The sequence below is a fragment of the Musa acuminata genome, chromosome BXJ1-3 (genome assembly GCF_036884655.1).
Source record: "Musa acuminata AAA Group cultivar baxijiao chromosome BXJ1-3, Cavendish_Baxijiao_AAA, whole genome shotgun sequence".
In the NCBI taxonomy this organism is placed as follows: Eukaryota; Viridiplantae; Streptophyta; class Magnoliopsida; order Zingiberales; family Musaceae; genus Musa; species Musa acuminata.
In genome coordinates this window covers 9,917,601-9,927,898 of record NC_088329.1, presented here as the reverse complement: position 1 = coordinate 9,927,898, position 10,298 = coordinate 9,917,601, and the positions used below count along the sequence as shown (strand labels likewise).

The 10,298-nt window shown below is 37.8% G+C and overlaps 1 pseudogene; it reads right to left on the bottom strand.

Moving 5' to 3' along the window:
• Nucleotides 1-14: 14 nt before the first annotated feature.
• Nucleotides 15-599, bottom strand: LOC135636166 (transmembrane 9 superfamily member 8-like; annotated as a pseudogene).
• Nucleotides 600-10,298: the final 9,699 nt, after the last annotated feature.

Below are 10,298 nucleotides of genomic sequence, written 5' to 3'. Positions count from 1 at the left end.
TGAGTCGAGAATCCTCAGTCTATCTTCACTGATGAATAAATCAACCTTGTAAACCAGACGCATGCACAGAAGCCAATTGTGCCTGTCAGCACAAAGAAGGCATAAGAAGCAATCAACATATATCCCAAGTACAGAATTCCAGAGGCTGGCTTGGTGATCTCCAGATTTGTGAAGAAGTAGAAGGTTGCATAGAGGAAAAGATGAAGAGCAGAAGATCCAGACGTCAGGTAGGATCTCCACCACCACAAATAATCCTCACTGCACAGCTGGAAATAGCATAGGACGATTGTGATCTCCGCACAGGTGATAATGAGAATGATAAAAGACAAGGAAGAGGAACCCGAAGAAGTGGTAGAACTGATTAAGCCAGATTGAAGTAAGGATGAAGAAGAGCTCAATGAAAACAGCTCCAAAAGGGAGAATGCCACCATTTAGTATCGAGAAATTGGCCTGTTCATGTACAAGTCTGTTCTGGTATCTGCCTGGGAATCTTGTTCGGCTTCGCGGGATCCTCGATTGCAGGCTTCTTGAAACCAACATAGCTTCCAACAAACACGAGGCACGGATATACCAAACCAAAGTAGTACAAGAGCAAACATTAAAGGTGACAGCTTATCAGATGAGAAATTTTCTCAACTGCAGATGAGATTTTCTTAACTGCACGAGGAAATTTTGCTGCTCAATTGAGAAAAATCTTTTCTTTTACTATATATAAATCGACATTATATGATATTAATTGAGATGTACTTTCTCTTTATCTTTACAATTTTACTCTTCATTCTATCACTTTATCATTATATCAGAGCAATAAGAAAAGAGGTGCGAACCTCTGCCTCCGGCCAGCGACTATCATCGCTGCAGTCACATTCCCAAGCAAGACTCCGCGGTCAGTCCTCATCTTTGCGGCAGTCTTCGTTGATCTGCCACAAAAGTAGACTTGAGGAGATCGAAGGGGACGCCTGTGCCTTCAATAGTCTACACGCTGGGCGATCCGACGCTCTCCTCTGCGTATACATATAGTTGTGCCATGCACAGCACTGCGTGGATCGCTACTACGTGCACGAACTCAAGCCACCGCAATCACCCACCTCTCACCTCCCACCTTCCACTCCTACCAACGCCTCTGCCACCGCTATCCTCGCCTCCGGCAACATCGTCTTCACTGCTTCCAACGGCATCCTACGGCAACGTTTTGATCTTCCTACGGAGATACTCCTACCGGGTCATGCCTTGGTCCTAACGAGGACCTTGTCTTGGTGTAGGCCTACCATCCCTTTCTACTGTTACCAAACAATCTTTGCAGTTCTCTCCCGTTGCCTCTGGTCGGTGATCGGGGCAGCCACTGCATCCTGCTCCACCTTTGCCTCGATAAGCAGCATTTTGAATCTTTCTATACCACTTGCTGCATCACTGCATCGCTGCCCAGATTCCTAACTGTTGATATGCTGCACAAAGATCTGCAATTGTCTTACATAAAGCTAACCTTCTCCTTCAACAAAGACCTCGTTTGCCAACAACCTTCCTCGGGTGACATTGATCTGCACCACCACCACCTCTTCTTCCCTAATCATTGGCGTTGCTGCAACCTTTTACCTACTTCCATATGTTATCATCATCTACCTTTGATGCTCTAGTTGTTGTCGTAGGGAACCATAGTACTTTCCCACATACAAGCTTTATTTCCATCAATGCAGCAACCTTCATCCTCTTCAAATTATCTAAAGGTAGCAACTATGCATCCTAACATGCTCAATTCTCTAATCTCCTATTTGGCTATGATTTTCTAGGCTATATCGATGGCTCCCTTCGTTGTCCACCGGCAATCCTAAACATCCCAAGAGCACCCAATCTAGTACCAAATCCGGACCACAAACTATGGTTATGCCAGGATCATCTCAGGATCATCTCATCCTCCAGGTAATTCAAGCCTCAGCTGGATCCCTCGCCCCGCTCATATCTTCATGTGACACTACTGCCAAAGCCTAATGTAAGTTGCAAACTACCCTGGCGAATAGTTCACGCACTCGCATGCTTAGTCTCCTATCTAGTCTCATGACAACTAGACAGGAGGGAAGTCCTGTTATTGATTATCTACATAATATAAAGGTTATCATCGATAATTTGGCCTTGATCGATCATTCTCTCATTGATGAAGAAATCACTGTTCATCAGTGTCTTTCGAAGAACTCTACGATAAGTTGACTGACTTTGAGATATATCTAAAGCATGAAGACAAATTACCAGGATCATCCATCATAGCTCAAGTGAGGAGGGGCAATCCGTATAATAAGACTATCAACAAAGGTTTGACCAAGATATCTCCTAAACCTATGAGCTCCAAACAAACCATACCTCCTCAACATCATCAATATTCCAATCACAACACCCAAGGTGGCTACTTTACTTCTCAGCAATCCTAGCGCCCTCACCACCAATAAAAAGTTGTGTGCCAACTATGTGACAAAGTCGGTCACTCTGCAAAGGTCTATCGATCTCGACCCACACTCCCTACTCAATCACATTGGCCTCAAGTAAATCTCATGACTACTCTAAACACTAGTGATCAAAATTGGATCGTAGACTCTGGTGCATCCCATCACATCACATCTGATCTACAGAACTTGTTCATCCACAACAACTACAGTGGAAATGAAGACATCATCATCGGTGATGGTAAAGGAATTCCTATTACTCATACTGGTTCTACAATGCTTAATTCACCTACCATAATTTTTACACTCGATGATGTTTTGTGTGCACCTCACATTAAATGAAATCTCATTTCCGTTTCTCAATTTTGCAAACAAAATAATACCTCCATTGAATTCTTTCCTGACTCACTTCTTGTCAAAGATTTGAGCTTGGGAGCATCCTTAGTCCAAGACTAGAGTAAAGACAATGTTTATGAATGGCCAGCAGTTACACAAATAAAACAACCCACTGTCTACTCCTTAGTTGCAGCTCTAATTGATGTGTGGCATCGTTGTTTCGATCATCCTTCACTCTCTATCCAAAATAAATTACTTTCTCGTTATTCTCTTCCTACTCTTAAGAAAACAAGTATTATCACTCATTGTGATGTTTGTCTCGGTAATAAAAGTCATAGACTTCCTTTTGGCATTTTGATGATCGCACCTCCACCTCAAGGTATGTCGTCTTTCTTGGGTCTAATCCAATCAGTTGGAGTTTTAAGAAGCAAAAGATAATCGTCCGGTCTACAACTGAAGCTGAATATCATGTCATCGCTACCGTTGTTGCTGAACTCAATTGGGTTACAAATCTCCTCAAAGAACTCAAAGTCAGCTCTACCCTTACTCCTATAATATATTGTGACAATGTTGGAGCTATCTACCTATGCGTCAATCTAGTGTTCCACTCATGTATGAAACACATTGTCATCGACCTTCACTTCGTGTGAGATCAAGTTGTCAGACGTCAATTTCGTGTCTCTCATGTTCATACGACTGATCAATTAGCAGACTCACTCACAAAGCCTCTAGTTTACAAATTATATTTATTGCATTGGTCCAAGATTGGTATCCTTGACATGAGCTCGATCTTGCGGAAGCATGATAACATATGAGAGATTTCCTCAACTGCATAAAGAAATCTTGCTACTCAGTTGAAAAAAATTCTTTCTTTCACTATATATATATAGACATTATTTGACACTAATTGAGATATACTTTCTCTTTATCTTTATAATTTCATTCTTCGTTCTATCACTTTATCAAGCCCAAGTGAGCATTCAAGACGAAAGAAGATGGCTGAAACGATACAAGGAAAAGTGAATGCCGTCAACCGACAAAGACCCAAAGCAGGAGAATCGCTGCCAACAGTCCCCCTCTGTTTGATGGAGAGAGGAAGCCGAGAACTGCAAAAATCATGGTCACCAGTAGCATACCAAAGAACTGAACACCTGTTCCAACATATACGCACAACAAATCTGAGTTGGTTGGAGCCCTGAATACATCCCCATGGACCAGCTTCCACCCTGTCACTTCTTGGGCTTCTTGGGTTTCAAGCTGGTTGTACTTGGAGGCATCTCTGTACAGTGTTCGCAGCATGGTCATAGCCACCATGGCGGAGAGGAATAATTGACTTTGATACGGCCATAACTCTGACGCTTTGGATTCGAACAGACCAGAAATAATAATAAGAAAAAAAAAACCACATATACATTTCTCCATAATAAGTGTTTTAGCATTAATTTCTCTAAATTTAAATTTAGCATATATGTACACATATGTATAATACTAAAACTTGTATATATAAATACCATTATAATTAATCTATGTCATTTGACTATAATTTGATTTTGATTAAAAGTTCTAATAATTAATATATATTTTTTTATAAAATTAATAAAATATAGTTATTTTAGGTCTTATTTTATCTTTTTAACTTAGATTAATTAAATAATTAATTTTAATTAATTGTGGTTAACCTGAGTTTCTTTTGATGGATATATACTCTATTTTCATATTTTGAAAGGACACTTAATTAATAACTATAATATACAGTATTGAATATTACTCAATTATGGTTTGTTTCATAGCTTCTCCGAGTCAAGTCATAAAGCCTGTCCCTGTTGGTTCAAGAACTCATCATCCTTTGGGCTTGACATTATTCTGGGCCATTGGAATTCAAGATTGGCCCATCATTTGTTCTAAGTTGCTCTCGCAATGTATCTCTCTACATTCATATGTGCAACTTGATTTGCCCAAGTCAGGAGCATCATTCTTGTTGTACATATCATAGAGATGATACACTAATAAAATCACATTTCCATATAGCTCATAATTAATACATATTTGGCGAAGAACCTAAGAACTAACTAGGGATCAAGATCAATTGATTACTTTATGTAGTTCATTATTTCTTAGACTTAGTTAAGATTTGGATTTAGATAAAATATTCAATATTTATTTAAAAAACATCATCTATGCCAATCCCAAGCTTTAATTAAAAGGACGATGGGTATATTAGGTCATTGATAACTAGCATAAAACTATGTTAGATCTCATGAACATATATCTTAATCGATTTCGAGTTAGGTTGTTACTCAGAAGTGATGCAAGGTACTTTCACCATTTAGATATCCCAAACTACAATCGATGGGCTAAGAGGTCATTCAGAAGTAACCCATCACATCAGTGCTTGGATGTAGTGCTAGATAGGTAAGAGTTCTCTCGTTATTTTGCACTAATGAAAGTAAAAAAGTTAGTTTAAGAACAAAAAATTATATTAGTAACTTGAAATATATAAACACTTTTAAAAAAGAGATTAGAATTGATAGACACTATGATTAGAAGAAGAATAAATATTATTTTCTTACAAGAGACTATGTAATTAAATGTAAACCTTAAAAACTAAATACTTTAGATTAAGTAGGATAAAAATTAAATATATAAAATATAATTTTAATAATTTTAGAAATAGATAAAAGAATATAGTTAAGCTGAATGGACAAGAAATCCCTTTAAGTAGAAGCTTTAGGTATTTTTGATCAATTATTCAACAAGATGAAGAGATCGATGAAGATATTATTCATAAAGTAAAAATAAGATAGTTAAAATGACAAGGGATATTAGGAGTCTAGTGTGATTATTCGATACTTTTAATATTAAAAAAAATTTATAAGATGGTCATAGGACCAATAATATTTTATGGATCTTGAATATTGGGTAACTAAGAAACTATATATATATATATATATATATATATATATATATAACATTTGTGTTGTCAAGATAAGAATATTAAGATCGATGGGGTTATTAAAAAAGTTAGGAACAAAAATATTTTTATTTGTGAATAACTAAATATCACTTTGATAGATGATAAAATGTGATAAAATCATTTAAGATGATATAAGCATATGCTCAGGATGCCTAAAAATATTTAGGTATTCTAAATTTAATTAAATATATAATTTTTATAGATCTCATCAATAATAAAAGATCTATATAACAAACCCGAAATAGTTAAAATCTATATTTAATTATTATTATATTAAATATTTATTAATAATTAATTAGTATAGGTACTATTAGGAAAGATAAGAATTTATGTGTTTCTAATTTAACTAAGGATATTATCTTATATACAACTCAGAACAATTCATGCACTCGACTTTAAATAGTGAAATATTACCGTGCATTAAAAATAGAATATCTATGAACAAGCCTGCATAAAATAAAGCTTCAAGAAAAAAATCCAATAAAAGAAGCCTTCCAGTAGCCATCTCTATCTCCATCTAGTTCCATCCTTCTTTGATCACTTCTTGTTTCATTTGGGGCATTAAATTATTCATATGTGACCTTTACATAAATTTAAAATATTTGGTATTGCTAAGCACATCTACCCATTGAAATCAGAAAATTTCATAAGAACTTTTTGTTTACTTTTTGATTACAAACAAGGGCCACATCAATCACAGAATTCCTCCACTTTTAATCCAAATGTTGCATCATTGAACATCCATGACTTAATTCTAGGTATGAAACTTTTATTCCTCCCTTCATTCACTCACTCATTCATCAAATAGTATAAAAGATTTATCATGTAGCTAGTGCTTTTCAAGTATATACCACATAAAGCTAGCATTGATATGACATATAACTATACAAGAATAGTTTGGATTAGATATGTTCTTATCTGATGGTTTATCATATAGGATTAGGCTCAGTGGAAGATGCTAAAGGCCTCACAAAAGCATATACGATATATTTAACAGCCCATTTCCGTATCTTCTCCTCTAAAAATACCTGATAAAAGCGTAGATTATTTGTTGTTGTACCTTAGTGATGATACGGAACACTAGTGCAAGTAGCATTTGCCTTTACAACCATTAAAATAGCTACTATATCTATGGCAAGAATATAAATGAAGCCATATACTTGTTCTTGAGATAAACATAGTATATAGAAGTGTTGTGATCACAAACGATTCGAGTAAAAGGCCATCGATGGACACAATTAATTCATAAGCCTACAAGAAAGATGTATTGATCACTTATTAGGATTGATAGGTGTGGAAGATGCAGCCGATGTTGCATACAGTATTAACTAAAAGCTGTTTTCTTCATTTGTTGTTGGATAAAATTTGTTTAGGTTAGAATGTTTCCCATTTCTTGGCCATATTGTCTTTTGCGGGTCAACACTATCTCTTCCACTCCATAATTTTTAGCACTTGATGATGTTTTTTTTTTTTTGTGAAATTAATTTTATCACCAATAAAAAAGTAGTCAAGTTTTCATACAAAGATTGAGCATAAATATATTGAAATTAATAAGCTTAATTTTATAAGGCCAATTTTATCAGAAATTATAATTGAACATCATCTTATAATTAAACATCGATAATAGCTGTTTTCGGTGAATTCTATTATCCAATTAAAATCGATTATATGTTGTGTATTTGTTATAAATAAATAAATACATGATGGTAAGAGTTGGAACCCAAGTAGTCTGAGCGGTTAATATATATAGATAGATATGATACCAAGACCATACTACTCTTCTGTGATTGCAGGATAAGAGCATGCAGAATGATCATGATGAACTGGGAGCACCTCATGTTCATTGCATATAATACACAGCTCAGTGGTGCAGCAGTGGGCATGATTTGAGGAATGATTCTGCTCTAAGTTTCTAACTTTTGAGATCTAACAATGGAAAATTAGATCTCATTTCTGAACAACTTAGATAGTGGCATCTTTTTCCTAGTGTTATTCCTTTTCCCTGTCAGTAAATCTAGTTGAGATCATGCCAGAAAACCTACGCCAAAGATGACGAAGAATAGCACAAAGAACGAAAGACTAGTCTCCAAAAAGCATGTTTTAACTAGCTGTTAATGATTTGGTGTGTGGTGGAGATCATGTATGAATGATATCCTTGTTATAGGTTGATATGTTCTTGGAGGACCACAAGAAAAAGAGTTCCAAAACTTTTGCCTTTAGACTTGGACTTGATTGAGAGAAAGAGAGACAGAGAGAGACACGTGCTTTCATGTGTCAGCATCACATGTAATACTGCAAAAACAATGGAAGACCAAATGCAAATCTTGATGACGCATTAAAACGCAAACTCAATATTAATCTTCTTCCCCTTTCGGTGGAAATTTATGGAGGGCCATCGATCGGTCTGAGAAGACCCATGAACCATGCACGCTACCAGCTTCATCCATGTGGGTCTACCTCTTTTTGACCCGGGCAGATAAGTCAACCAATAGCAGACAAAGCCCGGCACACTGCCACGTCATGATTACTGACGCGCGGACGGACCCCGCCGCTGGATGAACTCGTGCCTCTGCCAGCATATCTGACGATGATGGGATGCATGCATGAGGCATGTGGCGCCAAGAACGAGATGGCCCCACGGATCATTTAGCTTCCCGCTTCCTCGAGAACCAAACCCGTCGATGGTGGAGGTTAAGCAGCAGGAAGAGGGATTCTCCATCCATTGCCAACCATTACCATCTGATTCTGCTTCGGATCATACATCCAGCAGCTGTTGCAGCGTGGTTTCCAGGATCAAGTTTGATTGGATAACAGGGACTCTCACTGTACGATAGCTATTGTGTTGCACTTGCCTTTCACTCAATTATTGCCTTCGGACGCAGCTAAATTAATGGGCAACAATGATTAAGCGGAAGAGCGGCAGTACATGTTTGGCGATCAACCAATTAGTTTATATGAGCAAAATGTCCCTTGTGATCTTTCCCTGCGGCTGGGTGGTGGGAGAGGGTAGTTTGCAGTGGCTACATATATCTATATCAGCAACACGATTCTCAAGAAATGTGTAGTGTTTGACCGAAGGAATAAATGTAGGAGATAAATGCTACATGTGTCAAAGAAGGTAAGAATCATATCTGACATAGGGATGTCAGTGAGCTAGGCTTAATTAGACTGGCGGATACACCACCTGTGGGCAAAGTGAGACCTCATTCATGCAGTTTGGACTGGGAATTAATGGCATGAGGCACTCACAACCTTCCTCATCCGACCATGCCATATCTGGTGCAAACATTGCATGCTTGTTGAGGCCAACATCGGGCCGACTGATGATTGGAGAAGGACAGCATTAACAGTCATGGAAGTACGTATATGCATGACCATATCTATCCATGTTGTTTTCATGTTTTGCATGCATGAGTTGGTGCTGCTTGTGCGACTAGGAGAGGCATAACTTTTTAAGTCCATTTCGGAGTCTTCAGAACCTTTCGATTTAATATGCTCAGCGATGATGCTGATGAACACTTGTTAGTCTGTACAGATCGGAGTATTAATCTGTACATCGATGGTTCTTCGAAGCAAATAAGGCATCATCTGGTAAAAATGGGTGACAAGAAAGATGCATGAAGTTGGTGCTCAGGTCCTCGTTGCCTTTCCTCTGATATGACGGCATTCTTACAAGCATGTTTGACGGGTCACTCGGCAGCTGGATTTTGATTGGATTTGGAGGTGACCTCGGTGCTATTATATGTCATGTGATCGATCAGTGGAATTCTATTCCGTGGTAGTCATTCCTAGACTTCTCATAGTGGGGTGGGGTGCTTTGCTTTTCTTTATCTTTTACGAAAGACGGCTGCATTAGAACATCTAAAGAGGAGTCGAAAAGCTTGTCGAGTTTAACAGCATTGGTGATTTCATGCATTCTGCACTCGTAGCTCCAATTCCAGTCATGGATGTGGCCCAAGACAAGTATACGTATGCCCTGTGTGAGTCTGTGGATACGTGTACTGTGGGATACATGAAACAGAACCTAAGACTTGAACCGCAAGAAGCCATTAAGGGTTTAACGTGAAAGTAACATTCATTTCTCACGAGTGCCTTTTACAAAAAATCCCACGCCACAGGATTGGCCATTAGTACGCTACCTGTTCCTTGGGGGTTGCGAAGTTTCCAATAGATGGAGAAAGATTAAGAGATGTGAGATTCCGGCTACATCACTCCACAGCACATAACAATGCAGAGATTGTTTGTCATGGGTAGATGCAAAGGAGATATGTTCACCTTTATCTTCAAAAGGAGAAAAAAGCAGTGACAAAGAAATTGTAGAGTAGTGTATATGCAAATCTAATCACATATTCAGAGAGGGAATATATGGGGGAGGAGGGACTTAAATGGTGTGCAGGTCGCCATTTTTTATGGTAATCCGGTTTACCAACATCTTATCATTATATTCCCATCTAAACCCTCTCGCCACATCCTTTCGTTAGTCTTGATGTGCTCTTATCTCCCTATAAAAGCGCATCAATCTTGATGAGCCTGTGGTCTACATACATACAGAGAGA